Source organism: Mustela lutreola, chromosome 1 (genome assembly GCF_030435805.1).
Source record: "Mustela lutreola isolate mMusLut2 chromosome 1, mMusLut2.pri, whole genome shotgun sequence".
NCBI classification, from domain to species: Eukaryota; Metazoa; Chordata; class Mammalia; order Carnivora; family Mustelidae; genus Mustela; species Mustela lutreola.
Window position 1 is genome coordinate 27238834 of NC_081290.1, and position 20757 is coordinate 27259590.

Sequence of the window (20757 nt, forward strand, 5' to 3'; positions counted from 1 at the left end):
TTTGCCCTCATAGTGTTTCCATAGGTTTGCTGGCTTTTGTGATATTGAAAGAGCTCAGAAGACGGTCTTCAGTGAGAAAGAATGAACCAGGAAGCAAAGGTGGAATCAGAACCCCCAATTCCATACCCTTGCCTGGGTAATTCACAAAAATCCTTGGGAAAGCCTTTTGGAGTTTTATAAGGCATTCAGGCTCGTTTTTTTCTGTTTTTGTTTCTGTTGTTGTGTTTCGTTTTTTAAGACTTTGTTGATTTGACAGAGGGAATGAGCGCGAGCTGGGGAAGAGGAAGAGGGAGAAGGACAAGTAGACCCCCTGCTGAGCACGGAGTCCGACGTGGGGTTCCAACCCAGGACCCCAAGATCACCATCAGAGCTGAAGTCAGACACTTAAGCAACTGAGCCACCCAGGCGCTCCATCAGGCTCATTTGCTAAAGCTGAAGGTTCCAGGTGTCTCCAGCTGATGCCTAGGTTTTATAGGAGGGAATGTTTTGGTTTCCAGAGCGTAGGTTTGCCAGATAAAACACAGGACGCCCAGTTAGATTTGAGTTTGAGATTAAACAGGCGGGGCCTTTTTAGTGTAAGTATGTCCCAAACATTACACGGAGTACTTTTCTGTAGAGAAAGAATGAATTATTATTTAAGATTTTATTTACTACACTTTTATCTTTGGGGTAAATAGCCAAACTATGGAAAGAGCCTAGATGTCCATCAACAGATGAATGCATAAAGAAGATGTGGTGTATATATATACAATGGAATATTATGCAGCCATCAAAGAATGAAATCTTGCCATTTGCAATGATGTGGATGGAACTAGAGGGTATTATACTGAGCGAAATAAATCAATCAGAGAAAGACAAGTATCATATGATCTCGCTGATATGTGGAATTTAAGAAACAAAGCAGAGGACCATAGAGGAAATGAGGAAAAAAATGAAGCAAGATGAAACCAGAGAGGGAGAGAAACCATAAAGTCTCTTCATCTCAGGAAGCAAACTGAGGTTTGCTGGAGAGGAGGGGGATGGGAGGGGTGGAATGTCTGGGTGATGGACATGGGGAAGATACGTGCTATGGTGAGTGCTGTGAATTGTATAAGACTGATGAATCACAGACCTGAACCCCTGAAACAAATAATACTTTATATGTTAAAAAAATAAAATAAGATTTTATTTATTTGAGATAGAGAGAGAGTGAGAGAGAGAGAGAGAGAGAGAGAGAGAGCATAAGCAGGGGGAGTGTCAGGCAAAGGAGAAAAGTAGGCTCCCCACTGAGCAGGGAGCCCGACTTGGAGCCAGGACCCTGGGATCATGACCTGAGCCGAAGTCAGACACTTAACCAATTGAGCCACTCAGGTACCCCAAGAATGAGTAGTCTTCATGAGGGCTTCCCATAGATACCCAAGGCAGCCACCTCCTTGAAGTAGAGCCTCATCCCCAGTAAACAATCTAATTTCTTGGAAAAGAGACTTGGGTCTGATCCATGGCTATGGTCCCATAGAACACACCTTCATTTCTTTCTGCCTCTTTTTCCTCACTCTTAACTTTTCTCCTGCAATTACTTCCCCTAATTCTACAAAGTAGAGACAACTGAGGGCATGATAAGGGAAGAATCGAGATGTAGTCTCTCTTCCCTAACAAGAAGTGGAAGTGCCTTCTTATGAGATTGTTGTGAAATTTCCGTGAGTTCATACATGTGAAGTATTAGGAAAAGTGCCTGGCATAGGTGAAATAGTAGTATTTAGCTCTGGGGCATAGAGTCTAGGGCCAAAAAGCCTGTAACTGCCTGTAGTCACTGTCCCCCTCTGCTAATCTATTCTCCATCCTAGAGCCAGCGATCTTTTAAAAATGCGAATCAGGGGGCACCTGGGTGGCTCAGTTGGTTAAGCGACTGCCTTTGGCTCAGGTCATGATCCTGGAGTTTTGCAATCGAGTCCCGCATCAGGATGCCTGCTTGGCTGGGAGTCTGCTTCTCCCAGACTCTGGGAGTCTGGGCGTCTCTCTTCTTATGCTCTCTCTCTCTCAAATAAATAAATAAAATATTTTTTTTAAAAAATGCGAATCAGACCATGCCATGACTTTCTGTGACTCCGAATAAAAACCTACCATGCCCTGAACGCTTTTGCTTTTACTTTTTTCTCCAATTTAACTGCTTGTCCCATTTCCCTTCACTTTGCATTTCAGGGACAGAGGCCTTTTGTGGCACGGGCTGTGCTTTCTACCCAAAAGATTTTTCTCCTCCTCACCTGTCAGTTCCCCATGTCAATTCATACTCATTTATCAGTCCTTGTCAAAGCCTGCTTTTTTTTTTTTTTTTTTTTTTAAGATTTTGTGTATTTATTTGACAGAGAGATCACAAGTAGGCAGAGAGGCAGGCAGAGAGAGAAAGGGGGAAGCAGGATCCCTGCTGAGCAGAGAGCCCGATGCGGGGCTCGATCCCCGGACCCTGGGATCATGACCTAACCCGAAAGCAGAGGCCCAACCACTGAGCCATGCAGGCAGCCCTAAAGACTGCTTTTTTAGGGAAACCTTCCCTGACCTCCTCATCTGGATTATAAGTCATGATTTAGAGCTCTGGACTCTTCCTTCATTGATATGAATTACACTCTCTAATTGTATATTTGTGTGCTCCCTCCATGAGGACAGGGACCGTGTCTGTCTTGCCACTTGTCAGCCATTATGGTCCTTAGGCCTAGCCTAGTACCTGTCACTTACTAGGCACCAAACCAAAAAAAAAAAAAAAAAAAAAAAAAGAAAAGAAAAGAATTATGTTAACCAGGAGTCAGTGGTAGAGCTCTTAGGCAAATCTGACCACTACCTCTCAGGCCTGAAGGCTAGGAATCATTTTTAAATTTTTAAATGATTGAAAAAAAAAACAAAAGAAGAGTAATAAATCTTGACACATGAAAATTAAAGTTCCATTTCCATGCCCATGAATAAAGTTTTATTGGAATACAGCCTTGTGTGTTCACTTATATATTTTCCATGGCTACTTTTGTGCTCTGGTGACAGAGTAGTTGTGACGGAGAGCAGATGGCCCGCAAAGCCAAAAATACTCACTATCTGGCCCTTCATAGAAAAAATTGGCTGACCCTAGTGTGAAACAATAGTAATTTTGGTCTCTGGGGTAGCTTGTGTTCAAAAACACCTGCAGGTGGCTTTTCTCAATTGTTAACAGTTTGCTTCTGTTGCTGAAACAAGTGATCTATTTATTTTGCTTGGCTGGGAGGATTAATTAAAGAGACTTTCCTTTGTCCTTTGTTTTTCTGTTTCTCTATCAGCAGACAGAAGTCCCCGAAGGAGATTAGTCATATGGTGTACCCCTTTGCTAGTGGTATGATCATGTAACTGTCCCCCACATCAGGCTTCCCAGTTCTTTGGATAATTCATGAGTTTCTTTCCCAACTGAGATCACGAGTTTGATAGGTGGTAGCAATGCGTTTAAATAGAGTACCTACATTTTCCCACCCCCTTTCCACAAACTGGAAATGGACTAAAACTTGTTTTGCCTTCTTTTAAAGGGACTATATCCCTTTCCAGTTACAAATTCATACTCAACCAGAGCAACACTTTAAAATCTAACAAGGTTTTAAGATAAGTTCAAAGTGATTTCATCAGAGTACTAGATAAACATTTCAACAGACAGATGATGTGTTCATGCCTTTAAATAATTTGATTTAGGGACGCCTGGGTGGCTCAGTTGGTTGGACAACTGCTTTCGGCTCAGGTCATGATCCCAGAGTCCCAGGATCGAGTCCCGCATCAGGCTCCCAGCTCCACGGGGAGTCTGCTTCTCCCTCTGACCTTCTCCTCGCTCATGCTCTCTCTCACTGTCTCTCTCTCAAATAAATAAATAAAATCTTTAAAAAAAAATAATTTGATTTAAAAATCGGATCTGAAAAGTTACCACTATATAGGCTTTGGGCTGCTTAATTCAAAGATATTTGTACTAAGAAACAGACAAGGGGGATTGTACCGAAAATAGGTGTCTTTCTTTAAGTCATGCCTTTTATTTCTGAAAAGGAGTTTGTTGCATGAAAATAGATCTAGTTGAATAGTATTCTAAAAATTCCCTCAGAATAATCCACTTATAAAGTCAGGATTCAATCCTTGATTTATCTCTTCTTTAAATTCACATTTTCACACAATGGCTCTGTTTGGAATGGAAGCTCCTTTGTAATGGAGAAAAAGAAGAAAAATGGCAGAATCCAAACAGACCACCTGTAAGATATTTTGGACAAAGTTAGGATTTTATTGGTAAAGGTTTAATAAAATAATATTAAGATATAAAGCTTCTAAATGATCAAAAATATGTATGGAAAATGAAGTAAGACAAAATAAACATAATATTTTATTAGTGAAAGATAATTTCACATACATTAATCATGTATTCCACTGAATAAGAAATCAATTATTTTTAAAAAAGGAAATCGATTATTTGACCCCATTTAGAAGGTGATATTTCTAGACCTTAATCATAGCACCAGAAGATTTCTTCTATAGGATGCTTAACCATTATGAGCTATCCCATCATAAAGAATTTATGTCTGATTAGGTTGCACTATTTAAAAGAGCACTTTTATATATAATTATGTATACTTGAGTGTATACATATATATATTTGCATTGGTATAACACAAAAATTTCTTCATGTGTTTTAATATGGTTTAAATTATCATTATTACAATTGACACATGATAGACTTCAAGGTATCAGGCACTTACCCTAAATTTTTGGAAGTTCAGAAAATATATGTGCTCTATGGGTAAAAATAATTTTTAAAGCACACAAGTTTTTATTGTTTGATTCGTTGAAGAGCAATGGGGGAACTTTCTAAGGATTAAACAATAGTTTTTAAAAAGTGTTAAGCTTTGGGAGCTGGGATGGCTCAGTTGGTTAAGTATCAGCCTTCAGCTCAGGTCATGATGTTAGGGTCCCAGGATGGAGCCCTGCAGGGCAGACTGCCTCTTCAGCAGGAAGGCCGCTTCTCCCTCTGCCCTTGACCCTGCTCTCTCTCTCAAATAAATAAAAATAAAATAAAAAATAAAACTGTTAAAAAATAAATAAAAAATAAAAATAAAAAGTGGTAGGTTTTAAAAAAAAGTGGCAAGTTTCCCAAAAGAAAAGGGACTTCTATATGACATGGTAGATAAAGAAAAGAATTCAAGTAGCATTTTGCAAGCACTTTCATAAATAAGAACTTGTCTACAAATATTCTGGCAGGAAGCTAGCAAGGCAATTAGTGTGATGCTATGACATTTATTCGTGGGTAGAGGGAAAATTAACAAAAAATCAAATAGTTTTTCCCCTGTATGGACACCATAGGGGAAAAGAAAACCTTAGGAATATTTTCATTTCTAAACCATTGTTTAAAAATACATGAAGAGAAGCATCAGATCAAGTAATTTGAAGTGTAAAGAATATTTTAGTCTCAACTGGAGGTTTGTGCAAGTGCTTTATACTGTCAAAGGTATTCAAAAGTCTTTTATTCTGAAGTTATAACCTTCCCAATTTTTGGTGGGTGTTTGTTTGTTTGTTTTTAAGTAGGCTCCGGGATGGGCACGAGCCCAATATGGGTCCTGAACTCATGACCCTGAGATCAAGACCTAAGCCGAGATTGAGTCAGGTGCCTAACAGAGTAAGCCACCCAGGTGCCCCCAAGTTTTGAATTGTTTTGTTTTGTTTTAAAGATTTTATCTATCTATTTATTTATTTAGAGTGAACAGAGAAAGAGGCAGAGAGAGAGGGAGAGAGAGAATTCCAAGCAGACTCCAAGCGTGGAGCCCTATGTGGGGCTAGATACCGGGACCCGAGACCATGACCCAAACCAAAATCAAGATTTGGATGCCCAACCTACTGAGCCACTCAGCCACCCCTCAAGTATTGGTTTCAAAATATTTTTATTTTATGAAATAATGGGAAGAATAGATATTTATTTATATTTGCTTTTATGCCTTTGCTTTGCAAAATAAAAAGTTATCAAGACGGTGCCAGTTACCAAAAATTCCTTGCAAATTTTACCAGTTCCTGAAACAAAGTCTGGAAATCAGTGATCTAGACTCATTTCCAATCTTTAGACAGATTTACAATAAAATATTAAGAAATTAAAATATTCCTAGAGTAATATTCTGGTTAATTAGATTTTCACGTTGTAAGTTAACCTTTTCATTTCAGCCTTGCTCATTCAACCCAATTTGAAATGCATTTATCGAAAGCATCAGTTATGCCAATGCTGATACAAAGTGCATTAAGTATGGCCCTTGATCTTGGAAAACAATTCAGACTGGTGCAAGAAACAGAAAAAGAAACATTTAAGGCTTGTCTTCAATTTGATACCTAATCAAGTCAGGAAAGGGGGTGCATTCTGAAGTCTTCACAAAGAAGGTAATGCTTCTTTTGGGTTTTGATGGACAGATATATGAGACTCCTCCAGGTAAGCGTGGAGGGAAGGCTATTCTACACAAGGGAACCACGTGACCAAAGGCACTGAGCCTTGAATGAACAGCATCATTGACATAGAGCAGCCATTTTAAGTGTCAACTGAGGGAGTGGCCAGAGGAGAAACCAGAGAGGCAGCCTGGAGTCAGATTATAAAGGGAGATATATGTTTTGCTGAGTTGCTTGGACCGCATTCAGTGTGTGCCTTGAGAATCTGAAGGATTTTGAGCAGGAGAGAATTGGAAATCTTTCTGAAAATGTATTAGTATCTCCTTTCTGCCTCAGTAGATAGAATATACAGAACAAAAATGAATCTTTTACTGATGATTAAAGGTCATTCAGTGATATTCTCAATGAGTATCAGTTCTCGTTTTACAAAGGAACACACTGGAAGGTGTGAGGACATGGATCTCCTCTGTAGAGACCCAGGAAATATTTCTTTGAGATTAAAAAAAAATCAAATTACTATGAACTTATTTTCTCTTAATTTGTCTCATTCTTGTTACTATTAATAAAGGGCCGGGGGAAGGAATTTTTGCAGATAACTTCTAGGAATTGGATTTTTCTTATCTTTACTGTAGAAAATCACTAGTTAATAGATACTATCCACTTAAGGGCTAAGTGAGGGGTAAAGTTGTGCCATTTTTGGATGGAATTTGGAGATTCTGTCTCTGAAGAATGGAGACATATTCATTCCCCCCACCTTCTTTACTTAACACATAATAGTTGCTATATAAGTGTACAGTGAACTGAGCAGAATTTGCAATATAAATGGTAACAATTTTTCTAAAGAAAATTATTGGCTTCACTGGTAGTTCTTTGAGGTGGTTTACCTTTATGTATAAATAGGGAGAATAAATGATTATAACATATTTCACACATTAAAAGGGTTTTAAAAAGATATGTATGCAAGGATGTTAAAAAGCTTTAGTCAGGCTGGCACATTGGTAGAAGATTTCTTTTATTTTTGATTTGTTTAAAATAATCGCTACATCCAAGGCGGGGCTTGAACTCACAACCCCCAAGATCAAGAGTTGTATGCTCTGCTGACTGAGTGAGCCAGCTAGGCACCTCTGGATATTTCTTTTTAAAGAGTGGGGACCTAGCTTAGAGTTGAGAAATAAATGTATGGGATAATATCCCTCTAAGGGGAAAATATAAATTGTACATTTCTGCAGGGACTGGTTCAGTAACATTGAACATGGTTTTGTTTTTTTGTTTTGTTTTGTTTTAAGTTTTTTACATTAAAAAAAATTATATATTTGCCAGAGATCACAAGTAGGCAGAGAAGCAGGCAGAGAGAGAGGAGGAAGCAGGCTCCCTGCTGAGCAGAGAGCCAGATGTGGGGCTCTATTCCAGGACCCTGGGATCATGACCTGAGCCTAAGGCAGAGCCTTTAACCCACTGAGTCAACCAGGCAGCCCAAGTCTTTTACATTAAAAAAAAAAAAAAAGATTTTGAGGGAGAGAGAGAGTATGAGTAGGGAGAGGAGAAATGAGAGAGAAAGTTGAATCTGAACTGAACACAGAGCCAGCCTCCAGGCTTGATGCTACAACTCTTGAGGTCATGACCAGAACTGAAATCAAAAGTCAGATGCTCAACCGACTGAGCCACCTGGGTGCTCAAATACTGAACATTCTTAAGAATGATTTGCTAATTGGAAGCTCTGGGTTTGCAGATTTTCTAAAATTTTCTTCTATGTAAATACTAATAGTAGTAGTAGGAGGAGGCTGGGTGTATGAGCTAAAAAGTGATAAACAATCCTGTTATGGGCAAGTGTGAAATAGAGAAAAAATAATATAAATTGTGTTTGTGAGGTGGTAATCTCAGCATGATTGGTTAAATGTAGGGAAGAGAACTTAGAGGTTACTGAAGACTGCCTTCTGGAGTTGCTGAGCCCAATGTGCTAGTGTAACAGAACAATATGGACATCACAGAACAGGTGCTTTACAAAGAACCTGAAAACATCACCTAGACCTTGAACAAAACCTGTAGCTGTATACACATCTGAAATAGTAGATGTCTTTATTTCCAGCAGATCATACTAGATGTTAGATATTAGAATACAGAATATTCTTATTCTATTTATAGTATAATTTAGAATGTCAGAACCCAGAAGCAGCCTCAAAGCTTGACAGCTGTATATCAGAAGAAAGCCAGTATTACTTTACCTTGACTATAGTTTAAAAAAAAAAAAGGGGGGGGGCTAACAACCAAAAACCAAAATGGAATAGGCTGAAAATGGGGGTTTAGTTACAGACACTTAAGAGATTTATATTAGCATCTCTGAAGGCTATCCAAATATAACCTAGGTATTTCTTTGTCTCTTGCCCCCTGTAGAAACACCTGAATGACCTACAGCCTTTCCCTGTGCTCACCCTTCTTATGGATATGTCCATAAGATTTTTGAGCTGAACTCGCGGAAAAGTCATTTGAGCTACCGATGTTTATTTCCCCCATTCTGCCACTAAACTCCCTTCTAGGGTACCGCTGAGAGCTGTCACTTTCTGGGCACCACTGGGGTCCACTGCGAATGCACTAAGTATCCTGAGGTCCGAAGGCTCTCAAAGCTCATCGGCAAACAGGGCCGGGACACTTACCCTTCCCTGGTGGGAAACCCACCAGGCTGTCGAAGAATTTTTCTTCTCCTAGGGGAGGTTTTGCTGCAAGGTCAAGCTTCCGATGCCAGACTCCCTCTTTCCCTCAAGGGATAGCTTTCTGGTGCCCGTTTGGGCTCAGCCTGGGCTCCCCCCGGCTCCATGACGGACGTCTTCTACTTCTACTTTGAGCTAGTCACGAGAGACATCACCTATTTAGTAATTTCAGAAGAGTAACTTAGCTTTCGTGGGGAACGCCGAGATAACACAAAAGACGTGAATTAAGCGGAACTTTTTAAGGGAAATGGTTTAAATGGTTTTTTTCAATGAACGTTTGCGAGATGACCCCTCCAGGTTTGCAGATGCTTTTACCAAAGCCTTCGGCGCAGCGAGATGCCAGTGGAATCCACGGTGAGGGTAGAGTGGGCAGTGAGTGAAAACTTGAGCGAGTCTCAAGGGGAGTTAGGACCCGAATTTAGGTCTTCTAGCTCACTCTCACCCGTCCATTCACTAGACAGCGTGCTGGGGCTCCGCAGAATCCCAGTTCGCGATGTATTACCCAACTGGAGAAGATTTGGAATTTCTCTCCCCTCCCTTTCCCGCTTTCCCCAATACAGGCTGTGAGTTTGTCCACGACCCCTACCACCATTTAAAGGGACAGGCGCTTAGATGAAGGTAAAGCAGGGAGGACTTTGCAGCTGTATTTCTCAAACCCGTAAAGGCAGAGCGATAATGGGTAAGGGGCGTGCAGACTAACTCCTTTCTTGCCCAATCAGGTACACAGGAAGATGTCCTTTTACCAATAAAAATAAAGTTCGCTTTCCGGAGGCGGGAGGGTGAGCCTTGACGGCCAGGTCTCCAAAGCAACGGTGGAGTAGAGGACAGAGAGTGATTAGAGGGAGGACCAACCCGGGGAAGGGGGCGGGGTGGGAGGGTGGGGCCGCGGTGAGCGGCGGCCGGTTGGACCAGTGGAGTGCGGGGATTGCTGTTCCTGTTGTAGTGCTTGTCGCCAATCAGGAAGGCGAGGGGGTAGGCGGGGCGGGGAAGGGGTGGGAAGAGCTAGCAGCACCGCCGGGCGTCCGTCGGGCTCAGGGGGAGAGAGAGAAATCCGGTTAAAATCAGAGTCGGAGGTTTAACCACACATCGGTTCCGATCGGATTATTCCTTAAAGGGGACGCGCCATTGTCAAGAGAACGGAGCCCGGGGCCCGAGGGCGGGGACCGGCGGCGCCCGAGGAGCGAGGCAGCTGCACTTGGACTGGGGACGGGTAGGTGTTGCCGGGGGAAGGACGCTTCATTTCACTTTCTCTTCCAGCCCCGGGGCAGGCGCCGGGATGCCCGCCGACCGGCGGCCACAGCCCTGGCAGGAGACGAGGTCGCCGGCCCTCGCCCGGCTGCCCTTCCTGATGGGAGCCGAGGGGGAGGCGGGCCAGGATGGCTGGCAGGCTGCGCCGCCAGGGCAAAGACTCCTAACGAACGGTAGACGGCGGCGCAGCCCCCGCCTCAACCGAAAACCCGCCGGAGCGGCCGCGGGTCCTCGGGGAGCGCCGCGCGCCCCGCTCCCCCGCGCGCCGGGCTCCTCTCGCGCGCGCCGCTGGCCCGCGCGCCCCCTGCCCCTCGCGCGCCTCCCCTCGCGCGCCCCCTGCCCCTCGCGCGCCCGGCGCCCCTTCGCGCGCGCGGCTCCCCTCGCGCGCGCCGCCTCCTCGCCGGCTCGCGGGAGCCGCCCCGCGGGGAGGAAGGCGGCTGCGGCCGGGCGGAGGGAGGCCGGCGGCCACGGCTTCGCCGGCCCGGATCGTGAAGGGAGGGCTGAGGAGCAAACTTGGCGCGGCCGCGGGAGGCCCCGGGCGGGAAGAGGCGCCGGGGGGGACCCTTGGAACGCGCGGAGTCGCCGGCCCGGCCCAGCATTGTCCCTCTTTTCCTCCGCGCTCGTTTCTCCGCCCACTCTCCGCGGTCGCACCCCCAGACCCGGAGCCTGCGGGAGCCGGAGTCGGCCCCACGGACGCCGCAGCCCGGGCTCGCCGGGCGCCCGGGCCTGATGAGTGTCTTCGCCGACCGCCGTCTCCGCTCCCGCGCGGGCTGCCTAGGCGCTGAGCTCTTCTTGCAACTTTTCTTTGCGGGTTGATGGAAGTTGTGGCTTCCGGGCAGCAGGTTCTTTGGGCCGAGACTCTTCCTCCTTTCCGGAGAGGGTGATTTCTAGGGCGAACTGGTTCTTGATTGCTGTCGATCGTTCTTCCGTCCCAGTTTCATTCCTCGGCACCTACAATCGCTTCCCCCATGGATTTGCAATTATACCGGAGCTTTAGCCTCTCTCAGGCCAAGATAATAGGAGAAGAGAGAGAGGGAGAGAGAGAGGGAGAGGAAGAGAATAGGGAGCTAGGTTGACGAGGAGCAGAAACTCTCTACGTACAGCTGAATTTGCCTTAACCTTTGAACTGCAAAGTTACCTCGACTTTCTGGCGGAGCTTCTTTTGGAATGAAAACAGCAACAACAAAACCAGTCTACTAGGTTGCTAGGGTCAGTAGGATTAGCAAAAAAAGTATTTTTGGGGGGGGGCGATAAACTTAGTTTTTTGTAAAGTGCTGTTCTGCCTAGCAGGTATCCACCACAGAGTTAATTTCTGGTACTGAGCTCATGGGCATCATAATTAGTAACAACAGCTTTTACTATTGATAAAACAAGAGATTTTTTTTCTCATCCTGAGCATTATCGCTCTGCTATACCTGCCAATACTTGCTAAAGAAATCATTTAGGAACAGCACAGCCCTTGTTAGAGACCTTATTTAGAAAAGGAATGTTTTCATAAGCATTCATTTTTGACAGTTTCTTCTTGAGCAATACTTTGTAGAGTACTTGCATGTGCAAGTTACAAGCCTATAAACAAAGTAACAGTGGGTGTGTTACTCTGTAGTCTTTTTTGTTGTTGCTTTTGCTACTCATTATCAAAAATAGCACTCCATCCTGTCTTCCCTTCTGAGTTATTTTGTAAAATTATTTCTTTGGAAGAGTGAATTTTGTTGGAATGCCTGGCCCAGTGGTTTGGTTTTTTTTTCTTTTTTCTTTTTTTTTTTTTTCTTTTCTTTTAAAGCAATACTAACAACTTCCAGACGGGTTCCTTGATTAACTCACTGGTAACTGAGTGGTGTGGAACCCTATCAGTTCACAGGCTCAGCAATAACAAGAAAGGAGAAACTGGGCAGACTGAAAGCCAATTCTGGATAATAATATTTGAGAAGTACTCTGTTCTTCCCACAGAATTTAGGAAGTGTAGGCAAACATGTTCTTTTGTAGTAATCTTGATGGTATCTGGCATTGTTACACCTATATTCCGCTCCTCCCTCCCCTTTGATCGTCTTCTGTGATAAGGATGTCAGGCCAGTTGCTGGCATAATCTCCCTTTCCATCTCATAATACAGTTGAGTAGAAAATTAAAACAAGTTTCCAAATTTCGATCTTTGTTTACTTCTACAAACAATAGAGGAGAGAATTTCTGAACTTTAAAAAGAGCACATTCAGAAAGAATTATCTTTGAAACAGCTAGGCTATGCTTCCTGGAAAACATTTTTCCTTTGTGCTTTTCATATTGTTTTAAACACATTGTCTTATGTATACACATTGCCAAGACATTTCTTGAGTTTTGAACTGTCCCTTGAGATCCTTGGGAACTAGCACTGTCCTTCATTTCTCTGCAAACCCACCGTGTCACAATAAATGTGTTGTCTTAGGACTTTGTGACAAAGAAAGATAATGTTCTATAAAGACTGCTTGAGAGATTTAACTTTTCTTTTTTTTTTTTTTTTTAAGATTTTATGTATTTATTTGACAGAGATCACAAGTAGGCAGAGAGGCAGGCAGAGAGAGAGGAGGAGGAAGCAGGCTCCCTGCTGAGCAGAGAGCCTGATGCAGGGCTTGGTTCCAGGACCCTGAGATCATGACCTGAGCCTAAGGCAGAGGCTTTAACCTACTGAGCCACCCAGGTGCCCCAAACTTTTTTTTTTTTTTTTTTTTTTATAACAAGCACCCTTTCTGAACAAGTCACACTAAAGCAGAGCAACTAGTTTAGTGTCTATGAGTAGATATTACTAGTCTAGATGCTTTTTGTTCTCTTTGCAAAAATGTGTTTTAATTATTTATAGTATCCGTTCCCAGACACCTTTTGTGTTAGTGATATCTTATTGTCACAGGTATTAGAACTAGGTTTAGCCTATCAACCGTATCTGTTGAGTATGTATTTATTTAAGAAGTATTACGGAAAGATAAGATAGAAATGGATTACAGTTATTGCTTTCAAAGGTATAACAGTTTAATGGGAAGACACAATATTATCAGCCATAGGAAGAAGAGTGCATATCTCAGCACAGTAACAAGTGCAAAGTGACAGTTACGCAGGATTCATGCCCAAATGGTAAAAGAATAGTGGAATAATAGAAGAAATCTAGGTGAGGTGGGAAAGTTCTCATTGCTTTATATAGCAGGTTTTACATTTTAAAAGAAATTTTGAAAGATAAAGTATGTTTGGCTTAGTGTATGTTCTCTACTTGAACTATTTTTATTTATAAAATATTTTTTTTGGGGCAGAGCATGTGTTCTGAATTTCAACTGTTGTTACCTCACTAGAGAGATCATCCATCTAACCCAGCTCAAATGTCACCTTGTCTGCAAGCTTCTCTTCATCTAACCATAAGTGATTGGTCTTTCTTCTTGCTCTTGTAAAACCCTTTTACAGCACAGACCATGTTCTGACTTACAATATGGTTATGTTTTTATTTTCTGCATTAGAATGTAGACTTTGCTAAACCATTAACAAAAGTTGGAGGTACTCCCGTATTTATTTATTTGTTTGTTTATTTTTTACTGTTGCCTAAAGTGCTTGAGCACTTTTGTTATCCCACCAGTATTCTAGAAAACCATAAGCTGTAAAGAAGTTCAAATTGTTTTACTTGGGGAAAGTGTGTGTATGTATGTGTGTGTGTGAGTGTGTGTGTGTTTAGTGGTAAACCATTTTTTTCCCTTATCACCAGAGCTTTGCATGCTCTTGAGTACAAGGCTACCACTGTATGTGTTCAAAACATTTCAAAAACTGGTCAAAACCTGTGTCCCTGAACAGTTTTACCTGCCTTTACCCTGACATACTTTTGGAGTACATACTCCTAAGCTTAATCTCTTCTCATTTCTTTTAATCTTTTAATCTCTAGAGAGCATTAAAAATTGTTTGGAGCCTGCCAACAGGCACTTCTCATAGTAGCCCAAGGAGGAATGTGGGAAGACATTTCTTCATGATCAAATCACATATGGAGGTTTTTACTCAAACCTCCTGTTGCTCCTTGTGAAAAGGGAGCTACAATTTGGGCAGATGATTTAGGTGATAAGATTCTATTGTTCTAGGTGCTTCTGTAAACTAGCCTGGGGGAAAAAGATTTTCTAAAGGTTCCTAAATAGGAATCCCAGCTGTAAGCAGCCAATTGGCTTAATCAGCTGAGAAATCTCCACTCATTTGGCAAATTTTCATTGAGAACTGCACCTACTTTGTGTACCTTGCCTAGTATTGAAGGTCAGATTAAGTCTGCCTCTGCCACAAGTTGTGAGCTTAGACTGGTACATGTGGATTAAAAATAATGTAAAAAGTGCACACCTAGGTGAATTTATTATTCACTTTTGTTTATTGTTCTGCATAGCTTCTTCCAAAGTACACTAGCAAACAAACATGTCTTCCATTTGACGTGGGTAGGAGTTCATGCACACTGTTAAATAAGTCTGTGAGTTCTGGAATTTTTTTTTTTTTTTTTTTTTTTTTACTTAAAGCCTGTTCTTGTGGGGCAGAATATTTCTGAAATTCTGCAAACATAAATGTGTCTTTTTCTCACACCCTACAAGCATTATCTGTTTCAAAGACCGGCATTATGAGACTACAGTACCTATATGCTAGCAGATAACTGGTAGATGCCTTTTTCAGGGTTTTTTTTTTTTTTTTTTTTTTTTAAATATATTATGAAAATAACCATTTTGAAAAGCCACTTACATAAAAATACTGTGTGAATTATTTTTAACTTTTATAAAATATACTGCCCTCCAGCTCTCCCCGTGTGTCTGCTGCTTGCTGTTTGTATCTGTGGGGAAGGTACTGGATTGTTAATAAAGGGACTGTGTAGGACTGTCAGTGATGAGGTCGGCCAGGTCAGGAAGAATATCTGACAGAGGGCTATATCCTATGGAGTTTGACCATAATGCAGTAATTAGGATTTGTCAGCTTTTGCAAAGAGTTAAAATTTTAAAATAACAGGGTCATCTGGCTGGCTCACTTGGTGGGGCATGTGAGTCTTGGTCTCAGGGTTGTGAGTTTGAGCCTTGAATTGGGTGTGGAGCTTGCTTAAAAATGAAATATTAATGGGTGCCTGGGTGGCTCAGACCATAAAGTGTCTGCCGTCTGCTCAGGTCATGATGCCGGAGTTCTGGGATGAGTTCTCCATCAGGCTGCTTGCTGGCACGGCGGGTGTGTGTGTGTGTGTGTGTGTGTGCTTCTCCCTCTCCTTTTGTCCCTCCCCCCTGCTCATGTGCACGTGTGCTCTCTCTCTCAGATAAATCTTAAAAAAAAAAAAAATAGAAAAAAAGTTTTTTTAATTTTTAATTTTTTTTTTTTTTTTAAGAAGGAAAAATAAGGGAGAGACAGCCAGAGAGGGAACATAAGCTGGGGGAGTAGGAAGGGGAGAAGCAGGCTTCCTGCAGAGCAAGGAGCCTGATCCCAGGACGCTGGGATCATGACCTGAGCTAAAGGCAGATGACTGAGCCACCCATAAGCCCCTTAAAAAAAAAAATCTTTAAGAAGTTAAAAAAAAAAATGAAGGGCTCTATGGAGATGTAGTAATTTACATATCATACAGTTCACCTGTTTAAAGTATACAATTCAAGGGCACCTGGGTGGCTCAGTCCCTTACATGGCTTGCTCTTGATTTCAGCTCTCATGACACCAGGATTGTGATCTAGACCCATATCTAACCCATATTGAGCTCCTGCTCAGTGGAGTCTGCTTTTTTTTCTCTCCCTCCCTTTCTGCCCCTTTTCCTGCTCCCATACCCACGCACTTCCTCACATAAATAAATCACTATAAATTAATTAAATCTTTAAAAAAGAAGTAAAGTGTTCAGGTCAGAGGTTTTTAGTGTATTCCAGAGTTATAAGCCACCACTACAAAGAGTTTTTACAACTTTTGCATTCACCTTCCCCATCTCCCTCCCCAGCGAACCATTGATTTCCCTTCCATCTCCATGTGTTTGTCCATTCTGGACACTGCATATAAGTGAAAGATAGCATTTTAATAAATGTGCATTTCCATATAAACTGGTCCCTTTCGATGTGTGTAAATCCTAGGAGGGGAGAGATTCTTTCAATCGTATGTGCAGCTCCCAAGTTTAGAAGGATTTGAAGAGGTGGTTTATCTACAATCCTTATTGTACCGAAGCCTGCAGAGTGATGGGCAAAGAGATTTTTTTCCCCTATGAAAATCACAACATTCGGGCGCCTGGGTGGCTCAGTGGGCTAAGCCGCTGCCTTCGGCTCAGGTCATGATCTCAGGGTCCTGGGATCGAGTCCCCCATTGGGCTCTCTGCTCAGCAGGGAGCCTGCTTCCCTCTCTCTCTCTCTGCCTGCCTGTCTACTGTGATCTCTCTCTGTCAAATGAATAAATAAAATCTTAAAAAAAAAAGAAAATCACAACATTCATTTTTTTTTTTTAACATTTTATTTATTTATTTGACAGACAGAGATCACAAGCAGGCAGAGAGGCAGGTAGAGAGAGAGGAGGAAGCAGGCTCCCTGCTGAGCAGAGAGCCCGATGCGGGGCTCGATCCCAGAACCCTGGGATCATGACCTGAGCCGAAGGCAGAGGCTTTAACCCACTGAGCCACCCAGGCGCCCCACAACATTCATTTTGGTGACAGTTTTTTATATTCATTTAATCATGTGGTGGCTCTCAACAAGTAAATAATTTATGTCTCAAATTTCTGCCTGCTGGACCTACAGAAAGGATAGTACTTTTTAAAAAAAAGTTGAGCGGTGCCTGGTCGGCTCAGTCAGTTAAGCGGCCAACTCTTGATTTCATCTCAGGTCATGATCTTGGGGTCCTGGGTCGGAGCGCTGTATAAGGCTCCCTGCTTAACAGGGAGCCTGCTTGGATTCTCTCTCTCCCTATCCCTTTAGAGCTCATGCTCTAAAATAAATAAATGAATCTTTAAAAAAAAAAAAAAGTTGAAAATACTTAGCAAGTTCTTTTTTTTTTTTTTTAAGATTTTATTTTTAAGTAATCTCTGTACCTAACGTGGGGCTTGAACTCACAACCCTGAGACTGAGGTACGTGCCCTGCAGATTAAGCCAGACCAGACGCCGCTTTAGTAAGTTCTGATCATTGCTGGTGTAATGTGATGCTTTACCTTATTGGTCCAAAATGTTTTGCTCCTGCTGTGGCACTTACCATTTATTTGATCAAAACTAGTGCTGTGTGGCATGTGTTCATGGCAGTGAACTTTTATTGCTCCCGTGTGGCGCTGGTGACCCAACTTGAAAGCACTTAATAAATGCTTAATGATTGCCTGATCACTATGATTATAGTTATTTTCATTAGCTCTACTAGTCCTTATTTGTCATTTTGAAATCATAATGTTAGCTAATTTATAATAATTTATAAATAAATAACAATTCATAAATAATAAAATAATAAATATAATTAAATATATAGGTATATAATCTAAATAAAATAAATAATTTCTAAATAATAGCTAAATTGAGTGCTTACCAAGTATTGTGATAAGTACTCAAATGTACTATTTTTTAAAAAGATTTTATGTATTTATTTGACAGAAAGAGATCACAAGTAGGCAGAGAGTCAGGCAGAGAGAGAGAAGGAAGCAGGCTCCCTGCTTAGCAAGGAGCCTGATGCAGGGCTCAATCCCAGGACGCTGAGACCATGACCTGAGCCAAAGGCAGATGCTTAACCCACTGAGCCACCCAGGTGCCCCTTCAATGTATTGTCTTTTAAGGTTAAAAGGATGCAATTTATTTTTGAGAATTTCCTGAAATTTACTCCACGGATTATAGTTTTACAGGTTTCTGATCATTTCTTTGTCTTTTTAACATTTTTGAATGAGGGGCGTCTGGGTGGTTCAGTCGGTTAAGCATCTGTGTTCAGCTCAGGTCTGATTCCAGGATTCTGGGATCGAGCCCTGCCTAGGCTCCCTGCTCAGTGGGGAGTCTGCTTTTCCCTCTCTCTCTGCCTGCTGCTCCCCCTGCTCATGCTCTCTGTCAAATAAATAAATAAAATCTTAAAAAATGAAAGATTTTTTTGAATGACTGTTTTTGGTTAGACCTAAGACACTTTGATGCTGCTGCTTTCTTGATCTTTCCAGGAGATAAGATTTTCACCGGCTGCTTCCCGCTGTTAGGTGACAGCAATGGTAAGATCTATCTCTAGTTCAGAGCATCTATACCTCAGAGGGGTTGAAGTGTTGTGTTATGTTTTGTTTAGTTTATTCAAGGGCATCTGGGAATTGATGAGGAAAGGATAGTAGTTACACTCACTGCAATGCAGCCTCATGTTTTAATTCATAAAATATTCACATGTGTGCTTTGTTGCCCGAGTAAATTGCAGCATAATAGTTCAACTTCTCAGGATTCCATGTTTTGTTTTGTTCTGTTTGGTGTTTTGGTGTGTCTTTGTTTCATGGTAAAATTCAGATGTGACGGAATTTAGTTCAGTACTAAAGAATGCTGGGAAGATCATTTAATACAATTTTTAGTTTTGTGTGTCTGTTTAAAAATAGAAGATGGATTATGCTGTTTATAATCCTGGTTAAAGAATATCACTGTGGTGGTTCCTTTTGTGTGTCTTGGGCAGCGGTGAACACACGATGATTTATTTGCAGAAAAGCACTGGCCATTAGCTTCCTCAGTTATCAGTCTACAGACCACCACTGGTGGTCAGACCGTGGCTTGTTCACTTGTCGGCGAAACTCTTCCTTTCTAAATCATGTTGGTTTGGGGATCGGTTTGCGTATTACTTTACTGTTAGCTCTATCTCTCTGCTCTCATTATGCCTGCTTACTGTACCTACCATGCCTTTCTAATAATTTGATAGTTTGGTGTGCCATGAGTAGAGCCCATAAACACACTTGTGGAACGGTGGATAAAAATACTAGAAAGTTCTGAAGAACAAGCCAAAGAAGCATAGGGCTTTAATACTAGGACCTTGTTATATTGATTTTCACTGCTTGGAGGACTCTTGGCTTCTTTCCTGGTTTTGGACTCTGTTTCAGGTAGGCGATGTCTCTGGATAGCAGGTGGTGTAGTAGGGTGGTACATAATTACCTTGTAAATGTTTAGCTTCCACTGAATAATAGACCTTTTAAAATTCTGTCCTACTCAGTCTAACTCAAGTGGATGGCGAATAAATAAGTGGATGGGAAAAAGGAAAAGTTCTTTCTTGGATGTCTTGATATTCTTTTGTTTTAAGATTTTATTTATGTATTTCGGAGAGAGCATGAAGTAGGGGAAGGGTAGAGGGGAGGGAGAGGCCGACTCCCCACTTAGCAGGGAGCCTGACATGGGGCTCCATCCCAGGACCCTGAGATCATGACCTGAGCTGAAGGCAGAGGCTTGACTGACTGAGCCACCCAGGTGTCCTGGATATCTTGATATTTTACATCTTGAGAGAACTGTCGTGATCCCCAAGCTTGTACACCAGGATATTTGAATGCACTGGTGCCTGCTTGCAATACAGAGCCTCATACAGTTCCATGAGCAGAAGGTAGAGGCCTTCAATGACATAGAGGCTGCATGCAAAATAGCCACCTTTGCCTAGTATCTGGATATTTCTATTTCTACTGGATCTTCTGGCAGTCTGTTTTCTTTGAGGCAAAATTGTCTGTGTAGGTGCTGTTTTCTATGTCTGTGTTAATGATAACTTGGACTATGTGTTATATTTAATATTCCTGGCAATCATGAAACTTCGGTATACTTTCAGTAAATACTGGTTAGAGTTTAGTCATGCATTTCTTGTAGGTTGCTGCACTTTTCCCTGTTGTAGAACTCACGGAGTTACAGTGTTTTCAGAGCTGGAATGTCTTGGGAATGATCTGATAGAATTCTTACGTCTTGTGGATGACAATGAGATTGTGACTTGTTTAAACGGTGGGTAGAATAGAGTTCTTTTTGATTCTCAGTCCAGTGTCTGTCCTGTTTTTGTGTATGCTTCCCTAAGTAAAACTCTGAAGGGACAGATAGAATCTCGACTTTTGTAGCTTCTGTAACAGAAGTCTGCACGTTTGTTTTGGTCATACTCCAGCAGTATAAAGAACTGTGTCTGCATTCTCCATATGTATGTTTGTTGTAAACTATATATTACCTATAGTGTACATAGTAAGACGTTCATAAGAAACGAGATAAAGATGAAAAAACATCATAGAACACTTTAAAATGTATTATTTTCATGTTTTTGATTCCACTTAAAATATTAGTAATTTTAAAAATAAGTATGACTGAATGTCATCACTCAAAGAAACTTTATTTTGGGGCCCCAGTGGGTTAAAGCCTCTGCCTTCTGCTCAGGTCGTGATCTCAGGGTCCTGGGATCGAGCCCTGCATCGGGCTCTCTGCTCAGCAGGGAGCCTGCTTCCTCCCACCCCCCTCTCTGCCTGCCTCTCTGCCTACTTGTGATCTTTGTCTGTCATATAAATAAATAAAATCT

The 20757-nt window shown here is 41.9% G+C and overlaps 1 protein-coding gene across 2 annotated transcripts in view; it reads left to right on the forward strand.

Moving 5' to 3' along the window:
* The first annotated feature begins 10066 nt into the window (after positions 1-10066).
* Positions 10067-20757, forward strand: part of FRYL (FRY like transcription coactivator) — a 265921-nt gene continuing 255230 nt past the window's right edge. For both annotated transcript variants that reach the window (XM_059161860.1, XM_059161868.1), the window contains exon 1: positions 10067-10296. The gene's annotated coding sequence lies outside the window, so the exon portion shown is untranslated. The remainder of the gene's footprint in view (positions 10297-20757) is intronic.